This window comes from Oncorhynchus nerka, linkage group LG24, assembly GCF_034236695.1.
Source record: "Oncorhynchus nerka isolate Pitt River linkage group LG24, Oner_Uvic_2.0, whole genome shotgun sequence".
Classification (NCBI taxonomy): domain Eukaryota; kingdom Metazoa; phylum Chordata; class Actinopteri; order Salmoniformes; family Salmonidae; genus Oncorhynchus; species Oncorhynchus nerka.
This window is the reverse complement of record NC_088419.1, coordinates 86,089,320-86,113,169: the sequence shown is the minus strand read 5'-3', so window position 1 is coordinate 86,113,169 and position 23,850 is coordinate 86,089,320. Positions and strand designations below refer to the sequence as shown.

At 49.6% G+C, this 23,850-nt stretch overlaps 1 protein-coding gene across 1 annotated transcript in view; it reads left to right on the top strand.

Moving 5' to 3' along the window:
* The window catches only part of mast2 (microtubule associated serine/threonine kinase 2), a 345,729-nt gene that overhangs the window by 151,844 nt on the left and 170,035 nt on the right, over nt 1-23,850 (top strand).

The following is a 23,850-nucleotide window of genomic DNA, read 5'->3' as shown; positions in this document are numbered from 1 at the left end:
TCCCTTTGCAGAAAAACAGCCCCAAAGCATGATGTTTCCACCCCCATGCTTCTTTGGATGCAACTCAGCATTCTTTGTCCTCCAAACAGGATGAGTTGAGTTTTTACCAAAAAAGTTCTATTTTGGTTTCATCTGACCATATGACATTCTCCCAATCTTCTTCTGGATCATCCAAATGCTCTCTAGACTCCATGCTTCTCCCCTCTTCTATCCCTTCTCCTCTTGAGGCCCTAGGCCCGGATGCACAAAACCTTCTTATTAACTAGTTGCTCCTACCCTCTACTTTTTTGAACATTTTGTTAAAAATCGCGCAACATTTCAGCGCCCTGCTACTCATGCCAGGAATATAGTACGTTCATATGGTTAGAATGTGTGTATAGGAAACCCTCGGACGTTTTTAAAACTGGTTAAATCACGACTGTGGCTATTACATAACGTGCGTTACATCGGAAAGCGCAGGAAAACCTGATCACAGAAAATGGAAATAAATATCCTTGCGCCACTTCCAGCAATTGTTAACAGTGAGCCGAATTAGATAAGACCGAGCATTCAACTCCCACAGCATCCCCATGCAGTCGAGTATCTTGTGAATTTAATCCTCTTTGATTCTTGGTTGAACCGAAAGAGGGGCACGACGTACCTCCGGTCTCCGCCCAGATCATTCCGGAAGAGCTCTCTCTCCTGAAATTTTTTCCAAGACGACAGCTAATGATATGTACATCGCCACGGATGAATTTATCGCTTATTAACGTTTACTAATACCTAAAGTAGCATTACAAACGTATTTCAAGTGTTTTGTGAAAGTTTATCGTCTACTTTTTGAATTTTAAAAATGACGTTACGTTGTGAAATCGCTGTTTTTTTCGTTTATCACACAGTCTACATATAACGATATCTTGGCTTTATATGGCCCGATTTAATCGAAATAAAGACCCAATAGTGTTTATGGGACATCTAGGAGTGCCAACAAAGAAGATGGTGAAAGGTAATGACTGTTTTCTATTTTATTGTGCGGTTTGTGTAACGCCGAAATGCTAATTATTTTGTTTAGGTCCCCTGCTGTGCTTTTCTGTTGTAGTGTATTGGTGCATGCTATCAGATAATAGCTTCTCATGCTGTCGCCGAAAAGCATTTTAAAAATCTGACTTGTTGCCTGGATTCACAACGAGTGTAGCTTTAATTTGATACCCTGCATGTGTATTTTAATGAACTTTTGAGTTTTAACTAATACTATTAGCATTTAGCGTAGCGCATTTGCATTTCCAGAGCTCTAGTTGGGACGCAAGCGTCCCAGGTAGAGGTAAGAGGTTAAGAAGACATTTCTTCTGAAATGCCATTTCTTTTCTTAACGCTCTACTTAAGAAACTTACGAGAAGTTTTTATTCTGCAATTAAGTTCTTGAAAATGTTTTCTTCCAAAGAAAATAATTAAGAAGAAATTAGATTGCTATATACAGTTATTGGATTTTTTTCATGGAAATGTTATTTTCCTAAACCGTAGTAAATACAATTGAACATGTTTAATTGACTAACAAATGTAATATGAAAGTGTCGGTATTGATCGTTTTAAATCCAATAATCTCAGTAAGAAATATGCTAACATGATTGCCTTTGCTAGCTAGATTGCTAAGTGGGTAAGAACATCATGTTTTCTAAAGAAATATTTAAAGAATTGCACTTACAAACTATCTTATGAACTTGTTTTTTTTTTCTTAAGAAGCTTCTCAAGTCCCAGATTCACAACACTTTTTACATAAACAATATCTTAATATTTCATCATTTTCTTACATACTTCTCAAATATCTTCTTACAAACTTAAATATCTTAAGATGATTGTCGCTAGGCAACCAATTTAGCTAGCTATCTAGCTAGCAATGGCAATCATGTTAACATATTTCGTACTGAGATTACTGTTCTAAAACATGTTCTTAAGTTTCAAATAATAAGTACTGAAACTTTCAGATGACGTTTGAGTCAATTAAACTTGTTCAATTGCTTTCATTGGCTTATTTTCTCACTGCCCTGAGTTTCAGACAAGGTTTCAGCCATCTTGGCCTGGCAACATTTCCAGGAACAAATCCAATTTTTATTTTCAAGAATCTAATTTCTTAACTTTTTGCTTCAAATTGAAGAAATAACGCAAGAGCATATCCAATAATCTTTTTGAGGAATAACAACTTTGTTTAACTTTCTTCATAAATCTATAGTTAAGGAAAAAATTGCAGTTAAGAAATGTCTTAAGAAGGTTTTGTGTATCTGGGCCCTGGTCTTGTTGTGTTACCACATAATGCTGCTGGAGGCAGCCTGCCTGCTGCCCAAGAGCAGGTTAAGGACAGCTTAACAGGCTTAGATATGGACTTTGGTTGGAACAGTCAGGCCCGCAGCGATGTTGGTGTTGACTGTTTGTTTGTTTGAGCTTTGGAGAGAGAAAGGGGAGATGGAGGGAGCGAGACCGCTGGAGAGAGGGAGAACAAGACGCCTCTTGTCCATCCTTGAACCCTGTAGAGGCCACAATGCCTTGCTGCTAGCTGGCCCATGCCTGCTCTGGCTCTCTCTGCTCTTTCTCTCCCCCCTTTTTTCTCTCTCTCCTCTCTCTTATTTCCTCCCTCTCTCCACCTGCTCTATGGATAAGCCAATTACAACCAGGCGGTGAGCTCATACCGTAACCAGACTGTCAGGGATTGAGCCGGCAACCGGAGGCTCAATATCTCATGTTCCACCTACTGCTGATGTTCCCTTAAGCAAGGAACTTAACACTAGAACCGCCTGTCTTTTCAGCATAGCAGTACCCGCTAGAGAACATTTCAGTGTCCTCTTTTGCATATGCATCAATCCATATCAACCTGCAAGGTGCACAAACATGCTTCATAAATACATGCTTCATAAATAGTCCATAAACTATTGTAGATTATTAATTGCATGAAGAAATATTAATGGTAATATATATATGTAGATATACATGTTTTATTTTTTATTACAACAATAGTTATTTGTTTTGATAGAGTCAAGGATATGTTTTGTATAATTCTACAAAATCCTAGAAGAAGCGTAGGCCTATAGCCTATAAAAAACATTACAGTGTAATCCGTTTGATCAACTTTATTTGTAGATTTGATTAGTGATAGAGTTCTAGTAATTACTAAAGTCCAGTTACAGCTTCTTTTGACAAAGTAGAAATTAAAATATGATAATATGAATATATCCAGCCAGGCGTGCAGGTGAAATGATTTGCTGTATCACTAAATTAAAGTGCATGAACAATTGTAAAGGATTAATTGCATTAAAGAAATATTTGTGTAAATATATTCATGACGATATAAAACAGACATTTGATTGAATCAGACACTGTATTGTGCCCTTTATACCCGTGCCTTTACTTATGAATCAATTTGGTCTTCTCATTATGCTTCGGGTCCACAGTCAGCACACGACTTCGGGGCTTTGTGTGAGCAAGCACCACAAACAAATTGGTTGCACTGCACACAGTTTTCATGGGCTTTGTTTCGTGTGCACCTGCCGACTTGACATTGTCTTATTTTTCTCTGCTTGGAGCTGTGGTGCTTGGGGAAGAGGGAGAGCAGGACCTGCTGACTGCTTGGAGCTGTGGTGCTTGGGGAAGAGGGAGAGCAGGACCTGCTGTGGTGCTTGGGGAAGAGGGAGAGCAGGACCTGCTGTGGTGCTTGGGGAAGAGGGAGAGCAGGACCTGCTGTGGTGCTTGGGGAAGAGGGACAGCAGGACCTGCTTGGGGAAGAGGGACAGCAGGACCTGCAGACTGCTTGGTGCTGTGGTGCTTGGGGAAGAGGGACAGCAGGACCTGCTTGGGGAAGAGGGACAGCAGGACCTGCAGACTGCTTGGTGCTGTGGTGCTTGGGGAAGAGGGACAGCAGGACCTGCTGTGGTGCTTGGGGAAGAGGGACAGCAGGACCTGCTGTGGTGCTTGGGGAAGAGGGACAGTAGGACCTGCTGACTGCTTGGTGCTGTGGTGCTTGGGGAAGAGGGACAGCAGGACCTGCTGACTGCTTGGTGCTGTGGTGCTTGGGGAAGAGGGAGAGCAGGACCTGCAGACTGCTTGGAGTTGTGGTGCTTGGGGAAGAGGGAGAGCAGGACCTGCTGTGGTATTATACATCTGTACACCGTGAGTGTTGCTTTATCACCCTCTCTTTATCACTGATGTGGAGTACAGCTCCACTGGGAGGTTGTTTAGCACAGAGGAGGGTAGCTCCTGTCATTGTTTGTTCACTGTTGTGAGCAGGTTAGCCTTTGCAATCAACTTGTCTGCCAGGGAAATTGATGTGAAGAAGTTATCCATGGTCATATTACTGCCTTTGCCAACGTCAGGCTCCAGGTGTCTTAAACCCACGATCTCAGACAGTCGCTCACCCCTGGTCTGGTTTCATCTTTTCCCTGATATGGAAAGACATTGAGCAAGTACTTGATTTGGACATCGGCGCTAACCAAAACTTAACTGAAGTCACATGCTCCATGATCAGTTTCTATCTGGTTTCTAGCGCCCATTCATCCATTGACGACATAATAAAATGTTATTATGTTACTAGTTTTTTGCATATTGTAGTCAGAGCAATGCTGCTGTGTGAGTGGTCATGTGCTGAATGCAGGGACAGTAGTGGTCATGTGCTGAATGCAGGGACAGTAGAGTGGTCATGTGCTGAATGCAGGGACTGTGTGAGTGGTCATGTGCTCAATGCAGGGACAGTGTGAGTGGTCATGTGCTGAATGCAGGGACAGTGCAGTGGTCATGTGCTGAATGCAGGGACCGTGTGAGTGGTCATGTGCTGAATGCAGGGACAGTAGAGTGGTCATGTGCTGAATGCAGGGACTGTGTGAGTGGTCATGTTCTGAATGCAGGGACTGTGTGAGTGGTCATGTGCTGAATGCAGGGACCGTGTGAGTGGTCATGTGCTGAATGCAGGGACCGTGTGAGTGGTCATGTGCTGAATGCAGGGACCGTGTGAGTGGTCATGTGCTGAATGCAGGGACCGTGTGAGTGGTCATGTGCTGAATGCAGGGACAGTAGAGTGGTCATGTGCTGAATGCAGGGACCGTGTGAGTGGTCATGTGCTGAATGCAGGGACCGTGTGAGTGGTCATGTGCTGAATGCAGGGACCATGTGAGTGGTCATGTGCTGAATGCAGGGACCGTGTGAGTGGTCATGTGCTGAATGCAGGGACCGTGTGAGTGGTCATGTGCTGAATGCAGGGACAGTAGTGGTCATGTGCTGAATGCAGGGACAGTAGAGTGGTCATGTGCTGAATGCAGGGACTGTGTGAGTGGTCATGTGCTGAATGCAGGGACCGTGTGAGTGGTCATGTGCTGAATGCAGGGACCGTGTCAGTGGTCATGTGCTGAATGCAGGGACAGTAGTGGTCATGTGCTGAATGCAGGGACAGTAGAGTGGTCATGTGCTGAATGCAGGGACTGTGTGAGTGGTCATGTGCTCAATGCAGGGACCGTGTGAGTGGTCATGTGCTGAATGCAGGGACAGTAGAGTGGTCATGTGCTGAATGCAGGGACCGTGTGAGTGGTCATGTGCTGAATGCAGGGACCGTGTGAGTGGTCATGTGCTGAATGCAGGGACCGTGTGAGTGGTCATGTGCTGAATGCAGGGACCGTGTGAGTGGTCATGTGCTGAATGCAGGGACCGTGTGAGTGGTCATGTGCTGAATGCAGGGACCGTGTGAGTGGTCATGTGCTGAATGCAGGGACCGTGTGAGTGGTCATGTGCTGAATGCAGGGACAGTGCAGTGGTCATGTGCTGAATGCAGGGACAGTGTAGTGGTCATGTGCTGAATGCAGGGACAGTAGAGTGGTCATGTGCTGAATGCAGGGACAGTAGAGTGGTCATGTGCTGAATGCAGGGACAGTAGAGTGGTCATGTGCTGAATGCAGGGACAGTAGAGTGGTCATGTGCTGAATGCAGGGACAGTAGAGTGGTCATGTGCTGAATGCAGGGACAGTAGAGTGGTCATGTGCTGAATGCAGGGACCGTGTGAGTGGTCATGTGCTGAATGCAGGGACCGTGTGAGTGGTCATGTGCTGAATGCAGGGACCATGTGAGTGGTCATGTGCTGAATGCAGGGACCGTGTGAGTGGTCATGTGCTGAATGCAGGGACCGTGTGAGTGGTCATGTGCTGAATGCAGGGACAGTAGTGGTCATGTGCTGAATGCAGGGACAGTAGAGTGGTCATGTGCTGAATGCAGGGACTGTGTGAGTGGTCATGTGCTGAATGCAGGGACCGTGTGAGTGGTCATGTGCTGAATGCAGGGACCGTGTCAGTGGTCATGTGCTGAATGCAGGGACAGTAGTGGTCATGAATGCAGGGACAGTAGAGTGGTCATGTGCTGAATGCAGGGACTGTGTGAGTGGTCATGTGCTCAATGCAGGGACCGTGTGTGGTCATGTGCTGAATGCAGGGACAGTAGAGTGGTCAGCTGAATGCAGGGACCGTGTGTGGTCATGTGCTGAATGCAGGGACAGTGAGTGGTCATGTGCTGAATGCAGGGACCGTGTGCATGTGCTGAATGCAGGGACCGTGTGAGTGGTCATGTGCTGAATGCAGGGACCGTGGTGGTCATGTGCTGAATGCAGGGACCGTGTGAGTGGTCATGTGCTGAATGCAGGGACCGTGTGAGTGGTCATGTGCTGAATGCAGGGACAGTGCAGTGGTCATGTGCTGAATGCAGGGACAGTGTAGTGGTCATGTGCTGAATGCAGGGACAGTAGAGTGGTCATGTGCTGAATGCAGGGACAGTAGAGTGGTCATGTGCTGAATGCAGGGACAGTAGAGTGGTCATGTGCTGAATGCAGGGACAGTAGAGTGGTCATGTGCTGAATGCAGGGACAGTAGAGTGGTCATGTGCTGAATGCAGGGACCGTGTGAGTGGTCATGTGCTGAATGCAGGGACAGTGCAGTGGTCATGTGCTGAATGCAGGGACAGTGTAGTGGTCATGTGCTGAATGCAGGGACAGTAGAGTGGTCATGTGCTGAATGCAGGGACAGTAGAGTGGTCATGTGCTGAATGCAGGGACCGTGTGAGTGGTCATGTGCTGAATGCAGGGACAGTGCAGTGGTCATGTGCTGAATGCAGGGACAGTGTAGTGGTCATGTGCTGAATGCAGGGACAGTAGAGTGGTCATGTGCTGAATGCAGGGACAGTGAAGCGATGCTCCTTTCCCTGCATCTGTCAATTGCAAGATGCACCCAATTTCATGTACAATTGAACTGATAGGTCTAATATTATCACTCATTAGATTATTGTTAATTTAATCTGGTCTATAGGCTAATTCTTATTATGTGTGAAATTAGTTTTGGTTTAGTTGAGGTGTAGCTTCGATGCCCCGGCTGTGCAGGCTGACTGGCATCCCGCTCATCAACTTGGATAGAGTCAAGGATGTGTTTTACTGTATTCTAAAGGCCTACTGCAACACATAGCATGTTTTCTTTTCCCTTACAATACATTCTATTAGTAATACAGTTGAAGTTGGACGTTTACATACACCGTAGCCAAATACATTTAAACTCTGTTTTTCTGAACTCCTGACATTTAATCCTAGTAAAAAGACCCTGTCTTAGGTCATTTAGGATCACCACTTTATTTTAAGAATGTGAAATGTATAACTGTAGAGAGAATTATTTATTTCAGCTTTTATTTCTTTTATCACATTCCTAGTGGGTCAGAAGTTTACATACACTCAATTAGTATTTGGTAACATTGCCTTTAAATTGTTTAACTTGAATCAAACGTTTGTCCCATTCCTCCTGAGCGCCAACGCCGATAGACATAACACAAACTCATCATTACACTGTTGCTGTTCCAAATCCACACACACACACACACACACACACACACACACACACACCTTACTGAGCAGGAAACATCTCACTCTGTTAATTCAGTGTATAAAAACGTGTATATTTCCCAAGCACATTGTTTGATTTGATATATACAGTGCCTCCAGGAAAGTATTCCTTGACTTTTTCCACATTTTGTTAAGTATAGGCTTATTCTAAAATTGAATGCAATTTTTAAAAAAAAATCCCTCATCAATCTAAACGCAGTACCCCATAATGACAAAGCAAAAACAGGTTTTTAGACATTTTTGCCTGGCTCCACCTTAGGGATGGTGCCAGGTTTCCTCCAGACGTGACGCTTGGCATTCAGGCCAAAGAGTTCAATCTTGGTGTCATCAGACCAGAGAATCTTGTTTCTCATGGTCTTAGAATCTTTAGGTGCCTTTTGGCAAACTCCAAGCAGGCTGTCATGTGCCTTTTACTGAGGAATGGCTTCCGTCTGGCCACTCTACCTGATTGGTGGAGTGCTGCAGAGATGGTTGTCCTTCTGGAAGGTTATCCCATCTTCACAGAGGAACTCTGGAGCTCTGTCAGAGTGACCATCAGGTTCTTGGTCAACTCCCTGACCAAAGCCCTTCTCTGCCGATTGCTCAGTTTGGCCGAGTGGCCAGCTCTAGGAAGAGTCTTGGTGGTTCCAAACTCCTTCCATTTAAGAATGATGGAGGCCACTGTGTTCTTGGAGACCTTCAATGCTGCAGACATGTTTTAGTACCCTTTCCCTGTTCCTTGACACAGTCGAACAATTCCTTCAACCTCATCTTACTCTCCTCTCTATCTCTCTCTCTCCTCTCTCTCTCTCTCTTTCTCTCTCTTTCTCTCTTTCTCTCTCTCTCTCTCTCTCTCTCTCTCTCTCTCTCTCTCTCTCTCTCTCTCTCTCTCTCTCTCTCTCTCTCTCTATTGTCCTTTAGCCTACTGATTGGCTGTCTGTGACAGAGATGTAAACATGCAGCCTCGTAAGTTGTACAATTTGTCCCTGTTTCTTTCTCCACAAAGATCAACGACTCACTCTCTTCCTCTGTGTGTGTGAGCGTGTGCAGATCCGTTGTGATGAGTGTAATCTAGGTATCTAGATGGATAGTAGGGTGGGAGGCCACACTGTATGTGTAAATTGAAGCTGTTTTCTCCTCTAGCAGATGGGAGAGATGACAGGAGGAGAGAAGGTGTCTGTCTGACTCCTGATAATGAACCAGGGACTCAGCGGCACAGAAACCAGGGAAGGAGAGAAAAGAGGAGGGTGTAGGGAGGGAAGGGTGAAGAGCAAGTGGGAGAGGGAGCAGAGGGGTGTAAAGAGGGAGGGAGGGAGTGGAGAGGTGCCAGAGACAAAGGAACTTGAGACGGCTTCATTTTTGCCTCTGGGGACCTGGGCTAACAGCACTCTCTTTTTCTCCTTCTCTCTAACTCTCCCTCCCTCCCTCTGCTTCTTTGTGGAATTGCAAATGTACAGAGCGGCAAACCGACGCAGTCTGAAAACAGTCAGTAATTGCAGTAGAATCTGGATCAGACATGCCATATGAACAGCTTTAGTATCTCAGTTTAAGGCTGTGGTGTAACCTACAGCCAGCTAGGATATCTCTCCCTCTACTCTGTCAGTTATGGAGAACTCCCATGTGGTGGTCCCAGATGTGTCTTGTCACAGCCCATCTCCCCATCATTCATATTATCCCTCTGATCAGACCCCAATATGCTCAATATGCTGCTGTTGAGTGCTCACTTCTCCCATGGGACTAGATAGTTGCTAACATGCTATTCTGTCAAACCAGGACACACACCAACACATACATTGCAGCCATCCCTGCTAGCTTGCTAATGCTAGCTAAACCACCACAATTAGTGCTGGCACTGTAGCTAGAACCAAGGCAGGTTGTTAAGTTGTAGAGTTTTCCAAGTTGAATTTTAGGCCGTATATATTTATGTGTTGTCCCTCTGTCACCCCCCCCCCCTCCTTCCTAACCTTGTTTCACAGTCCTGTCTGGCACTTTGATGGGTTCAGCCTGGTTTGTGCTGGTCTGGGTAAAAACCACACACACTCATAAAAAGTCCATCTATCTGGGAGGGACTGGGAGTGTGTACATCTCAGTCTCACTGTAATGTAATGTAGTGGGGTGGAGGGGTGGGTTCTGTGTAGTGAGGGGGTGGTGTGTGTGTGTGTACCGTAATATACTTGGTGGTTTATGCTCTCTATGGTAAAGCTGCTGTGGTCTGGGAATGAATGACGGTTGAGATAATAATCCTGCGAACTCACTGTGTCCAAGAGATGGATGGAGGGAGAGAGATGATTACTGCCGTCTTCCGTGAGGAGCTCTTCTCATCAATATCTCAGTGTCATGTTTACTAATCAGACAGGCGGTTTGTGTCCTGGTTTGACGCAAGGGAATCTAAAGCATGTTAGCTAGGCTCAGGTCGAATTAAAAAATACTACATAAAATAAATCATGTCAATTCTGAGCTATGCAGAAATGTTATTATTTTTTGAATACATTTGTTCAAAGAGATTTGTTTAACAAGTAACAAAACAATTATCAAAAAAAGTTAGGGGTCACAATTATTGGCACCACTGTTTTCAATACTCCAGCACCCTCCCCGTGCGAGGATAACGACACTGAGCTTTTTCCTTAAAAGTTTTCAGAGATTGGAGAACATGTTGGGAGGCATCTTAGACCGTTCCTCAATACAGAACCTTTCCAGATCATTCTTATAAACAGAATCCTCCTCTTCCCTCCCTACAACATCACCCATTCTATTAGCTATATCTCCACATAAAACTGTCACTGAGGCGTAGAGATTTAATTTGAAAGTGCAAATTCTAATTAGGATTAAATTGTTGCTTTTTCCCTCTGTCTGCTGATAGAGCCTTAGCTCTAAGCAGTAGCCGTGGTGACGGCTGTGCATTAGGCACTAGCTAGCTGCAGATGTTAGTGAGGAGACAGTCTGATCAGCCCAGATTAGTTCCATTCTGCCTGGGGAGGGATTGATAGAGGAGGGAAGGGGGAACTGGTGGCCCATGCAGCCACAGCAGCCGCCCTTGGTGGAAGGAGGGCGAGAGAAGGATGGCAAGCAGGAGGGAGAAAAGGATGGAGAGAGAGGGAGGGAGAGAGAGAAGGATGGCAAGCAGGGGGGAGAAAAGGATGGAGAGAAGGATGGAGAGAGAGGGAGGGAGAGAGAGAAGGATGGCAAGCAGGAGGGAGAAAAGGATGGGGAGAGAGAAGGATGGCAAGCAGGAGGGAGAAAAGGATGGAGAGAGGGGAGGGAGAGAGAGAGAAGGATGGCAAGCAGGAGGGAGAAAAGGATGGAGAGAGGGGGAGGGAGAGAGCGAAGGATGGCAAGCAGGAGGGAGAAAAGGATAGAGAGAGGGAGGGAGAGAGCGAAGGATGGCAAGCAGGAGGGAGAAAAGGATGGAGAGAGAGGGAGGGAGAGAGAGAAGGATGGCAAGCAGGAGGGAGAAAAGGATGGAGAGAGAGGGAGGGAGAGAGAGAAGGATGGCAAGCAGGATGGAGAGAGAGGGAGGGAGAGAGCGAAGGATGGCAAGCGGGAGGGAGAAAAGGATGGAGAGAGGGAGGGAGAGAGAAGGATGGCAAGCAGGAGGGAGAAAAGGATGGAGAGAGAGGGAGGGAGAGAGAGAAGGATGGCAAGCAGGAGGGAGAAAAGGATGGAGAGAGAGGGGGAGGGAGGGAGAAAAGGAGGGAGAGAGAGGGAGGGAGGGAGAAAAGGATGGAGAGAGAGGGAGGGAGAGAGAAGGATGGCAAGCAGGAGGGAGAAAAGGATGGAGAGAGGGGGAGGGAGAGAGAGGGAGGGAGGGAGAGAAGGATGGAGAGAGAGGGAGGGAGGGAGAGAAGGATGGAGAGAGAGGGAGGGAGAGAAGGATGGCAAGTGGGAGGGAGAGAAGGATGGCAAGTGGGAGGGAGAAAAGGATGGAGAGAGAGGGAGGGAGAGAAGGATGGCAAGCGGGAGGGAAAGAAGGTTGGAGAGAGAGGGAGGGAGAGAACACACAGTAGAGGAGGTCATTAGCATCATGATGATGTCTCAGATAAACGAGGCAGTACTGCATGAATAACATGCCTGGATAGTTGTGCCAATTTACGTGTGTGTGCGTGTGTGTGCGTGTGTCTGTGAGAGAGAGTCCAACACAACAGCTGCAGGCGTTGCCGTCCAAGCCCCTTCAGATTGCCACAGGAAGTATGTAACTGCGTGTGTGTGTGTATATATGTGGTGTGAAGTGTTTCTAATACAGGCAGAATCAGGGGACTGAATGCCACAGCAACACAGAGGAGTAGCACAGCTGTAGGAGAGCATGGAGCATAGAGGGAGGAACTGTCGTTCAGACTGCTGGGCCGTCGTTCAGACTGCTGGGCCGTCGTTCAGACTGCTGGGCCGTCGTTCAGACTGCTGGGCCGTCGTTCAGACTGCTGGGCCGTCGTTCAGACTGCTGGGCCGTCGTTCAGAATGCTGGGCCGTCGTTCAGAATGCTGGGCCGTCGTTCAGAATGCTGGGCCGTCGTTCAGAATGCTGGGCCGTCGTTCAGATTGCTGGGCTGTCGTTCAGACTGCTGGGCAGACCTACCACATAGAGGACAGAGGATGTTAGGCTTTGACTAGGACACTCAGCTCAGCACATCTGGTCTCTGTGGTCATATCTCTTTTTTTCTCTCTCTCTATCTTATATCCTCCCCTTCCAATTTAATTTAAATAGCTTTATTGGCATGGGAAACATATGTTTACATTGCCAAAGCAAGTGAAATAGATAATAAACAATAGTTAAATAAACAAGTATAAATGAACAGTAAACACTACACTCACAGAAGTTTCAAATGAATAGAGACATTTCAAATGTCGTATTATGACTATATACAGTGTTATAATGATGTGCAAATAGTGAAAGTACGAAAGGGAAAATAAATCACTCTCCCTCACACACACACATACACATTTCCTACCTAGTGAAATGTGAACGTTATAGCTTGACTCCATGTTTCTCCTCTTCCTCTCCTCCTCCCCTCCCCTCTGCCCTATGCAATATGGATGAGAGCCAGCTACAGTTGAAGTCGGAGGTTTACATACACTTAGGTTGGCGTCATTAAAACTCGTTTTTCAACCACTCCACAAATGTCTTGTTAACAAACTATAGTTTTGGAAAGTCGGTTAGGACATCTACTTTGTGTATGACACAAGTCATTTTTCCAACAATTGTTTACAGACAGATTATTTCACTTATAATTCACTGTATCACAATTCCAGTGGGTCAGAAGTTTACATACACTAAGTTGACTGTGCCTTTAAATAGCTTGGAAAATTCCAGAAAATGATGTCATGGCTTTAGAAGGTTCTGATAAGCTAATTGACATCATTTGAGTCAATTGGAGGTGTACCTGTAGATGTATTTCAAGGCCTACTTTCAAACTCAGTGCCTCTGCTTGACATCATGGGAAAATCAAAAGAAATCAGAGAGCTGCTAGAATCATCCCGTGGTGGGCAGTGTTCTAGGATGACTGGGGTAGAGCTGCTAGAATCATCCCGTGGTGGGCAGTGTGCTAGGATGACTGGTGTAGAGCTGCTAGAATCATCCCGTGGTGGGCAGTGTTCTAGGATGACTGGGGTAGAGCTGCTAGAATCATCCCGTGGTGGGCAGTGTTATAGGATGACTGGGGTAGAGCTGCTGGAATCATCCCGTGGTGGGCAGTGTTCTATGATGACTGGGGTAGAGCTACTAGAATCATCCCGTGGTGGGCAGTGTTCTAGGATGACTGGGGTAGAGGTGCTGGAATCATCCCGTGGTGGGCAGTGTTCTAGGATGACTGGGGTAGAGCTGCTAGAATCATCCCGTGGTGGGCAGTGTTCTATGATGACTGGGGTAGAGCTGATAGAATCATCCCGTGGTGGGCAGTGTTCTAGGATGACTGGGGTAGAGCTGCTGGAATCATCCCGTGGTGGGCAGTGTTCTAGGATGACTGGGGTAGAGCTGCTAGAATCATCCCGTGGTGGGCAGTGTGCTAGGATGACTGGGGTAGAGCTGCTGGAATCATCCCGTGGTGGGCAGTGTTCTAGGATGACTGGGGTAGAGCTGCTAGAATCATCCCGTGGTGGGCAGTGTTCTAGGATGACTGGGGTAGAGGTGGAGCCTATAGGATATTTCTTTACATCTTGGACAGGTCACTGTTGGTTTTGTGTTGGAAGCAGTTGGCACTTGGCAGACTTGCTGTTTGTCTTTGTTTCATGTCTGGGGGTCTGATGAAAGATGGTCTTGCTATTCAAGTCGATTCATATTGTTTTGTGAGCCAGTTAAAACATTTCCTCAGCAGTGATTTAATGACTTCAGTCCAGGTTCTACATTAGCTGCTTTCATTCTGATCATATCTCATCCAAGGACATCAAGTGAATTTACAGTTCTTTGTTTTCATGACAAACCTACAGTCAACCTAATCAAAGAACTGCACTCTCACTCTACTCAATCATGTTAACGATGGCTGCCCCTCCTCCACCTCCCTCTCTCTTCTCCCGCCCTCCTCCACCTCCCTCTCTCTTCTCCCGCCCTCCTCCACCTCCCTCTCTCTTCTCCCGCCCTCCTCCACCTCCCTCTTCTCCCGCCCTCCTCCACCTCCCTCTTCTCCCGCCCTCCTCCCTCTCTCTTCTCCCGCCCTCCTCCCTCTCTCTTCTCCCTCCCTCCTCCCTCTCTCTTCTCCCGCCCTCCTCCCTCTCTCGTCTCCCGCCCTCCTCCCTCTCTCTCCTCCCGCCCTCCTCCCTCTCTCTTCTCCCGCCCTCCTCCACCTCCCTCTCTCTTCTCCCGCCCTCGTACCATCTCCATCCAAAACAGTCCTGTAGTTAATGTTCCTCCCCCCCCCTCTCTCCCTTCTCGCTCCCCCCCTCCCTCTACCCCTCTCTCTCTCGCTCTCTCCCCCTCCCTCTACCCCTCTCTCTCCCTCTCTCTCGCTCTCTCCCCCTCCCTCTACCCCTCTCTCTCGCTCTCTCCCCCTCCCTCTACCCCTCTCTCTCGCTCTCCCCCTCTCTCCCCCTCCCTCTACCCCTCTCTCTCTCTCTTGTTCTCTCCCCCTCCCTCTACCCCTCTCTCTCCCCCTCCCTCTCCCCCTCCTCTCTATCTCCCCCTCCCTCTACCCCCTCTCTCTCTCTCCCCCTCCCCCTCTATCCCTCTCAATCTCTCTCTCCCTCCTCCACCTCCCTCCCTTCTCCCCCTCCTCCACCTCCCTCTCTCTCTCCCCCTCCCTCTACCCCCTCTCTTCTCCCGCCCTCCTCCACCTCCCTCCCTCTTCTCCCTCCTCCACCTCCCTCTCTCTCCCCTCCCTCTTCTCCCGCCCTCTCCTCGCTCTCTCTCCCCCTCCCTCTCCCTCTCTCTCTCTCCCCTCCCTCTCTTCTCCCGCCCTCCTCCCTCTCTCTCTCTCCCGCCCTCCTCCCTCTCTCTCCCCTCCCTCTCTCTAATCCCCCCCCTCTCTCTCTCTCTCTCCCCCCTCTCCCCATCCTCCTCCCCTCCCCCTCCCTCTCTCTCTCCCCCCCTCCCTCTACCCCTCTCTCTCGCTCTCTCCCCCTCCCTCTACCCCTCTCTCTCTCTCCTCTCCCCCTCCCTCTACCCCTCTCTCGCTCTCTCCCCCTCCCTCTACCCCTCTCTCTCGCTCTCTCCCCTCCCTCTACCCCTCTCTCTCCTCTCCCCCTCCCTCTACCCCTCTCTCCCCTCTCCCTCTCCCCTCCCCTCTCTCTCTCTCTCCCCCTCCCCTACCCCTCCCTCTACCCCCTCCTCTATCCCTCTCTCTCTCCTCTCCCCCCCTCCCTCTACCCCTCTCTCGCTCTCCCCCCCCCCCTCTACCCCTCTCTCTCTCTCTCTCCCCCTCCCTCTACCCCCCCCCCTCTCTCTCTCTCTCCCCTCTCCCCCTCTCTCCCCTCTCTCTCTCTCCCTCTCCCCTCTCTCCTCCCCCTCCCTCTACCCCTCTCTCTCTCTCTCTCCCCCCTCCCTCTACCCCTCTCTCTCTCTCCCCCCCTCCCTCTCTCCCCCTCCCTCTCTCTCTCGCTCTCTCCCCCTCCCTCTACCCCTCTCTCTCGCTCTCTCCCCCTCCCTCTACCCCTCCCTCTACCCCCTCTCTCTCTCTCTCTCCCTCACCTCCCTCTACCCCTCTCTCTCGCTCTCTCCCCCCCTCCCCCTCTCTCTCTCCCCCCCTCCCTCTCCCCTCTCTCTCTCTCCCTCCCCCTCTACCCCTCTCTCTCTCTCTCTCTCCCCCTCCCTCTACCCCCTCTCTCTCTCTCTCTCCCCCTCCCTCCCCCTCCCTCTCTCCCCCTCCCTCTACTCTCTCGCTCTCCCCTCCCTCCCCCCCCCCCCCTCTCTACCCCTCTCTCTCCCCTCTACCCCTCTCTCTCTCGCTCTCTCCCCCCCCCTCTACCCCTCTCTCTCGCTCTCTCCCCTCTACCCCTCTCTCTCTCGCTCTCTCCCCCTCCCTCTACCCCTCTCTCTCGCTCTCTCCCCTCCCTCTACCCTCTCTCTCTCTCTCCCTCCTCCCTCTACCCCTCTCTCTCGCTCTCTCCCACCTCCCTCTCGCTCTCCCTCCCCCTCTCTCTCTCTCTCCCCCTCCCTCTACCCCTCTCTCTCTCTCCCCCTCCCTCTACTCTCTCCCCCCTCCCTCTACCCCTCTCTCTCTCGCTCTCTCCCCCTCCCTCTACCCCTCTCTCTCCTCTCCCCCTCCCCCCTCTCTCTCTCTCTCCCCTCCCTCTACCCCTCTCTCTCGCTCTCTCCCACCACACTCTACCCCTCTCTCTCTCTCGCTCTCTCCCACCTCCCTCTACCCCTCTCTCTCTCTCGCTCTCTCCCCCCCCTCCCTCTACCCCTCTCTCTCTCTCCCACCTCCCTACCCCTCTCTCTCCCCCACCTCCCTCTACCCCTCTCTCTCTCGCTCTCTCCCACCTCCCTCTACCCCTCTCTCTCTCGCTCTCTCCCACCTCCCTCTACCCCTCTCTCTCTCGCTCTCTCCCACCTCCCTCTACCCCTCTCTCTCTCGCTCTCTCCCACCTCCCTCTTCTCCCCCCCACCCCCTCTCTCATCCTCAGCATTCTCTGTTTAAAGACAATTAGTCCGAACTAAGTGCCTTTTGTTACCACACTTGCTGCTGATGAATTGCTAGCTACCAGCCAGTGGACGCCTCGACTGCTGTTGCTCTGTGCCACACACACATACTGTTTTAGCTCCCTGGTTAGGCCATTAATGGGATTTTATAGGTAGTGTTAATTTGTCACTGAGTGGAGGTGTTGAGCCCTAATGGCTCTCACATTGCGCCTCTACTCTGCCTGTCTCAGAGACTCTAATACCAGATCCATCCAGACACTATGCCTGTCTCAGAGACTCTAATACCAGACCCTCTACCAGTCTCAGAGACTCTAATACCAGACCCATCCAGACACTATGCCTGTCTCAGAGATTCTAATACCAGACCCATCCAGACACTATGCCTTTCTCAGAGACTCTAATACCAGACCCATCCAGACCCTCTACCTGTCTCAGAGACTCTAATACCAGACCCAACCAGACCCACTATGCCTGTCTCAGAGATTCTAATACCAGACCCATCCAGACCCTCTACCTGTCTCAGAGACTCTAATACCAGACCCATCCAGACCCACTATGCCTGTCTCAGAGATTCTAATACCAGATCCATCCAGACACTATGCCTGTCTCAGAGACTCTAATACCAGACCCATCCAGACCCTCTACCTGTCTCAGAGACTCTAATACCAGACCCATCCAGACCCACTATGCCTGTCTCAGAGATTCTAATACCAGACCCATCCAGACACTATGCCTGTCTCAGAGACTCTAATACCAGACCCATCCAGACCCTCTACCTGTCTCAGAGACTCTAATACCAGACCCATCCAGACCCACTATGCCTGTCTCAGAGATTCTAATACCAGACCCATCCAGACACTATGCCTGTCTCAGAGACTCTAATACCAGACCCATCCAGACCCTCTACCTGTCTCAGACTCTAATACCAGACCCATCCAGACCCTCTGCCTGTCTCAGACTCTAATACCAGACACTCTATCAGTCTCAGATAGGGCTAATTAGCCTGGGCTAATTATATATGCTTCCTGGGATTTGACTGTAGAAGCAGACACACCTACCAATAGAGGACAGGTGTCAGTTGGCCTAGTTTATTCACAATGTGTGTCTTAAATGGGATGGCGGGAGGGACGGAGAGATTTGATAGAGAGAACAGATGAAAAGAAATATGTTAGAGAGAGAGATGTATTAGATAGAGAGATGTGTATTAGAGAGAGAGAGAGAGATGTGTATCAGAGAGAGAGATGTGCATTAGAGAGAGAGAGAGAGAGATGTGTATTAGAGAGAGAGAGAGATGTGTATTAGAGAGAGAGATGTGTATTAGAGAGAGAGATGTTTATTCGAGAGAGAGAGATGTGTTAGAGAGAGAGATGTATTAGAGAGAGAGAGAGAGATGTGTATTAGAGAGGTGTGTTAGAGAGAGATGTGTGTAAAGTGGTGTGTGTGTGTGTGCCTGTGTGTGTGTGTGTGCCTGTGTGTGTGCGTGTGCCTGCGTGTGCCTGTGTGTGCGTGTGTGTGTGCGTGCGTGTGTGTGTGCGTGCGTGTGTGCGTGTGTGTGTGTGTGTGTGTGTGTCTGTGTGTGTGTGTGTGCCTGTGTGTGTGTGTGTGCCTGTGTGTGTGCCTGTGTGCCTGTGTGTGTGCCTGTGCCTGTGTGTGCGTGTGCCTGTGTGCCTGTGTGTGTGTGTGCGTGTGCCTGTGTGTGCCTGTGTGTGCGTGTGCCTGTGTGTGCGTGTGTGTGTGTGCGTGTGTGTGTGTGCGTGTGTGTGCGTGTGTGTGTGTGTGTGTGTGTGTGTGTGTCTGTATGATGATATGCCAGGCCACTACTGATGGATTATTTAACTCCCTCTCCTCTGGTCCTCTGTTCTGGCCCACTCAGCAGCCCTGTCCTTCTGTCAGTCAGTCACCATGGCCTCAGGGAGGTTGTCTGTGCCCACATGTCTGTGCCCACTCTCCAGCCACCCTGCTGGCACTGCCAGGCCTGTCACTCACCCCTCTCCTCACTGACAGAGCAGGCAGGGGGAACAGAGACATGGCTGTCTGTCTGTTAGCTATTGACTAGTGGACACACTTCTACCACTGACAGAGGGTTGGGTTAGACACTTGATGAAACCTTGGCCTACATCTGTCAATTCAACATTTCTTTATCTGATCTGTCTAGTAGCTATAACTATACACAGGGTGGGAGTGTTGGGTTCTGTCAGGCTGTATTCCACCTGTAAAGTTCATGTTGTTATGTGCATTTAGCTCAGGGCCGTATCTCTTATATCTGCCTACATCAGCAACCCGCCAAATGTCCTGGCTGAGTGTACTTGATCAGATTACCATGTGGTACAGACCACTCTCTCTCCTTTCCTTATCTCTCCTTTCTGTCTCTCTCTCCCGTTCTCTCTCCTCTCCCTATCTCTCCTCTCTCTCCCGTTCTCTCTCCTCTCCCTATCTCTCTTCTCTCTTCTGTTCTCTCTCCTCTCCCTATCTCTCTTCTCTCTCCCGTTCTCTCTCCTCTCCCCTCTCTCCCGTTCTCTCTCCTCTCCCTATCTCTCCCGTTCTCTCTCCTCTCCCTATCGCTCTTCTCGCTCCCGTTCTCTCTCCTCTCCCCTCTCTCCCGTTCTCTCTCCTCTCCCTATCTCTCCTCTCCCCTCTCTCCCGTTCTCTCCCCTCTTTCCTGTTCTCTCTCCTCTCCCCTCTCTCCCGTTCTCTCTCCTCTCTCTCCCGTTCTCTCTCCTCTCCCTATCTCTCCCTTCTCTCCCGTTCCCTCTCCTCTCCCCTCTCTCCCGTTCTCTCTCATTTCCCTATCTCTCCCCTTCCCTCTCCTCTCCCCTCTCTCCCGTTCTCTCTCCTCTCCCTATCTCTCCCCTCTCTCCCGTTCTCTCTCTCTCTCCCCTCTCTCCCGTTCTCTCTCCTCTCCCTATCTCTCCCCTCTCTCCCGTTCTCTCTCCTCTCCCCTCTCTCCCGTTCTCTCTCCTCTCCCTATCTCTCCCCTCTCTCCCGTTCCCTCTCCTCTCCCCTCTCTCCCGTTCTCTCTCCCCTCTCTCCCGTTCTCTCTCCCCTCTCTCCCGTTCTCTCTCCTCTCTCCCGTTCTCTCTCATTTCCCTATCTCTCCTATGTCTCTCCTCTCCTCTCTCCCGTTCTCTCTCCTCTCCCTATCTCTCCCGTTCTCTCTCCTCTCTCTCCGTCTCTCTCCTCTCCCTATCTCTCCCCTTCCCTCTCCTCTCCCCTCTCTCCCGTTCCATCTCCTCTCCCTATCTCTCCCCTCTCTTACGTTCCCTCTCCTCTCCCCTCTCTCCCGTTCTCTCTCCCGTTCTCTCTCCTTTCCCCTATCTCTCCCTCTCTCCCGTTCTCTCTCCTCTCTCTCCCGTTCTCTCTCCTTTCCCCTATCTCTCCCTATCTCTCCCCTCTCTCCCGTTCTCTCTCCTCTCTCTCCCGTTCTCTCTCCTCTCTCTCCCGTTCTCTCTCCTTTCCCCTATCTCTCCCTATCTCTCCCCTCTCTCCCGTTCTCTCTCCCCTCTCTCCCGTTCTCTCTCCTCTCTCTCCTCTCTCTCCCGTTCTCTCTCCTCTCCCTATCTCTCCCCTCTCTCCCGTTCTCTCTCCTCTCTCCCGTTCTCTCTCCTCTCTCCCGTTCTCTCTCATTTCCCTATCTCTCCTATGTCTCTCCTCTCCTCTCTCTGTCATGATGGTTGGACCTAGAGGAATATTGATGCTTGTATTCCATCAAGGAGATTGCTTTTGGCTTTTTGTGCTGTGGCTGCCATCCAGACTGTCACTCCATCTAATTTCATCATCACCCTGCCTTTGAGAGGTTACTTGGCCGGCTGGTATGTACGTGCGTGCGGGTGCGCTTGTGTGTGCGTGTGCTCTTGTGCGTGTGCTCTTGTGTGTGCTCTTGTGTGTGCGTGTGCTCTTGTGTGTGCGTGTGCTCTTGTGTGTGTGTGTGCTCTTGTGTGTGTGTGTGCTCTTGTGTGTGCGTGTGCTCTTGTGTGTGCGTGTGCTCTTGTGTGTGTGCTCTTGTGTGTGTGCTCTTGTGTGTGTGCTCTTGTGCGTGTGCTCTTGTGCGTGTGCTCTTGTGTGTGCGTGTGCTCTTGTGTGTGTGTGTGCTCTTGTGTGTGTGTGTGTGCTCTTGTGTGTGTGTGTGTGTGTGCTCTTGTGCGTGTGCTCTTGTGCGTGTGCTCTTGTGCGTGTGTGCGTGGAAAGTCTGTCAGACAGCACGAGAGCTGCTCCTTCGTTGCTGCTGGAGTGAAACATGCTTTTCTAAGCCCAATCATTGCATAACAATTCTAAATGCAATTGTGTGTTATAAACAGTTTTGATGTCCACAATTTTAATAGCTACTATTTGTATTTCTCAACTGCTAATTGAAGTGTGCTTCCCATTCGCTATTCAAGTGCATATAGGCAACTGTAGGCAGGCTTCAGCAGGCAGAATGCATTTTGAAAACAGACTTAATTGATTGTTGACCATTTCTGTCACGTTGTATAGTTCTGTCACGTTGTATAGTTCTGTCACGTTGTATAGTTCTGTCACGTTGTATAGTTCTGTCACGTTGTATAGTTCTGTCACGTTTGGAATAAGCTATTTCTTTCTGAAATAGAACGCCAAGCTGACCAATAGAATAGGTCAACTGTTCTGCTATGGGGGATAGTAGATTGACATTCTGTAGGCTACTGATTTTACTGTTCGTTACTCGTCTTGTTGGTAGTTATTCTAACATCATCAAAGTGTGCGTTGGAATTCGGTAAAGAGGCACATCATTTCATCCTTGAGTTGCATGTTCTGTTCAGATGATTTACCTGAATGTGATTTGTGTCATTCTGAGCAGCGTGGCTGGACGCCCTAATCAGGTGATGCACCCAATGCATATGGGTCTGGTACATTTATCAAATGTCATTAAAGGGCTGCCTGTCAAATGTCCGGCCCTACATTACAGAAACCCTGCTGTGTGCGCGGACAGCAAGTCTTCAGTAGTGTGTCTCAGGGGTGTTGGGGTGGAGGTGAATATCCTCACTCTAAGATGGGGGGCAGCTAGTCTTCAGTAGTGTGTCTCAGGGGTGTTGGGGAGGAGGTGAATATCCTCACTCTAAGATGGGGGGCAGCTAGTCTTCAGTAGTGTGTCTCAGGGGAGGAGGTGAATATCCTCACTCTAAGATGGGGGCAGCTAGTCTTCAGTAGTGTGTCTCAGGGGTGTTGGGGAGGAGGTGAATATCCTCACTCTAAGATGGGGGCAGCTAGTCTTCAGTAGTGTGTCTCAGGGGTGTTGGGGAGGAGGTGGGAATATCCTCACTCTAAGATGGGGGGCAGCTAGTCTTCAGTAGTGTGTCTCAGGGGTGTTGGGGTGGAGGTGAATATCCTCACTCTAAGATGGGGGCAGCTAGTCTTCAGTAGTGTGTCTCAGGGGTGTTGGGGAGGAGGTGAATATCCTCACTCTAAGATGGGGGGCAGCTAGTCTTCAGTAGTGTGTCTCAGGGGTGTTGGGGAGGAGGTGAATATCCTCACTCTAAGATGGGGGCAGCTAGTCTTCAGTAGTGTGTCTCAGGGGAGGAGGTGAATATCCTCACTCTAAGATGGGGGCAGCAAGTCTTCAGTAGTGTGTCTCAGGGGTGTTGGGGAGGAGGTGAATATCCTCACTCTAAGATGGGGGGCAGCAAGTCTTCAGTAGTGTGTCTCAGGGGAGGAGGTGAATATCCTCACTCTAAGATGGGGGGCAGCTAGTCTTCAGTAGTGTGTCTCAGGGGTGTTGGGGAGGAGGTGAATATCCTCACTCTAAGATGGGGGCAGCTAGTCTTCAGTAGTGTGTCTCAGGGGTGTTGGGGTGGAGGTGAATATCCTCACTCTAAGATGGGGGGCAGCAAGTCTTCAGTAGTGTGTCTCAGGGGTGGAGGGGAGGAGGTGAATATCCTCACTCTAAGATGGGGGGCAGCTAGTCTTCAGTAGTGTGTCTCAGGGGAGGAGGTGAATATCCTCACTCTAAGATGGGGGGCAGCTAGTCTTCAGTAGTGTGTCTCAGGGGTGTTGGGGAGGAGGTGAATATCCTCACTCTAAGATGGGGGCAGCTAGTCTTCAGTAGTGTGTCTCAGGGGAGGAGGTGAATATCCTCACTCTAAGATGGGGGCAGCAAGTCTTCAGTAGTGTGTCTCAGGGGAGGAGGTGAATATCCTCACTCTAAGATGGGGGCAGCTAGTCTTCAGTAGTGTGTCTCAGGGGTGTTGGGGAGGAGGTGAATATCCTCACTCTAAGATGGGGGCAGCTAGTCTTCAGTAGTGTGTCTCAGGGGAGGAGGTGAATATCCTCACTCTAAGATGGGGGCAGCTAGTCTTCAGTAGTGTGTCTCAGGGGTGTTGGGGAGGAGGTGAATATCCTCACTCTAAGATGGGGGCAGCTAGTCTTCAGTAGTGTGTCTCAGGGGTGTTGGGGAGGAGGTGAATATCCTCACTCTAAGATGGGGGGCAGCTAGTCTTCAGTAGTGTGTCTCAGGGGTGTTGGGGTGGAGGTGAATATCCTCACTCTAAGATGGGGGGCAGCTAGTCTTCAGTAGTGTGTCTCAGGGGTGGAGGTGAATATCCTCACTCTAAGATGGGGGGCAGCTAGTCTTCAGTAGTGTGTCTCAGGGGTGGAGGTGAATATCCTCACTCTAAGATGGGGGCAGCAAGTCTTCAGTAGTGTGTCTCAGGGGAGGAGGTGAATATCCTCACTCTAAGATGGGGGCAGCTAGTCTTCAGTAGTGTGTCTCAGGGGTGTTGGGGAGGAGGTGAATATCCTCACTCTAAGATGGGGGCAGCTAGTCTTCAGTAGTGTGTCTCAGGGGTGTTGGGATGGAGGTGAATATCCTCACTCTAAGATGGGGGCAGCAAGTCTTCAGTAGTGTGTCTCAGGGGAGGAGGTGAATATCCTCACTCTAAGATGGGGGCAGCAAGTCTTCAGTAGTGTGTCTCAGGGGTGTT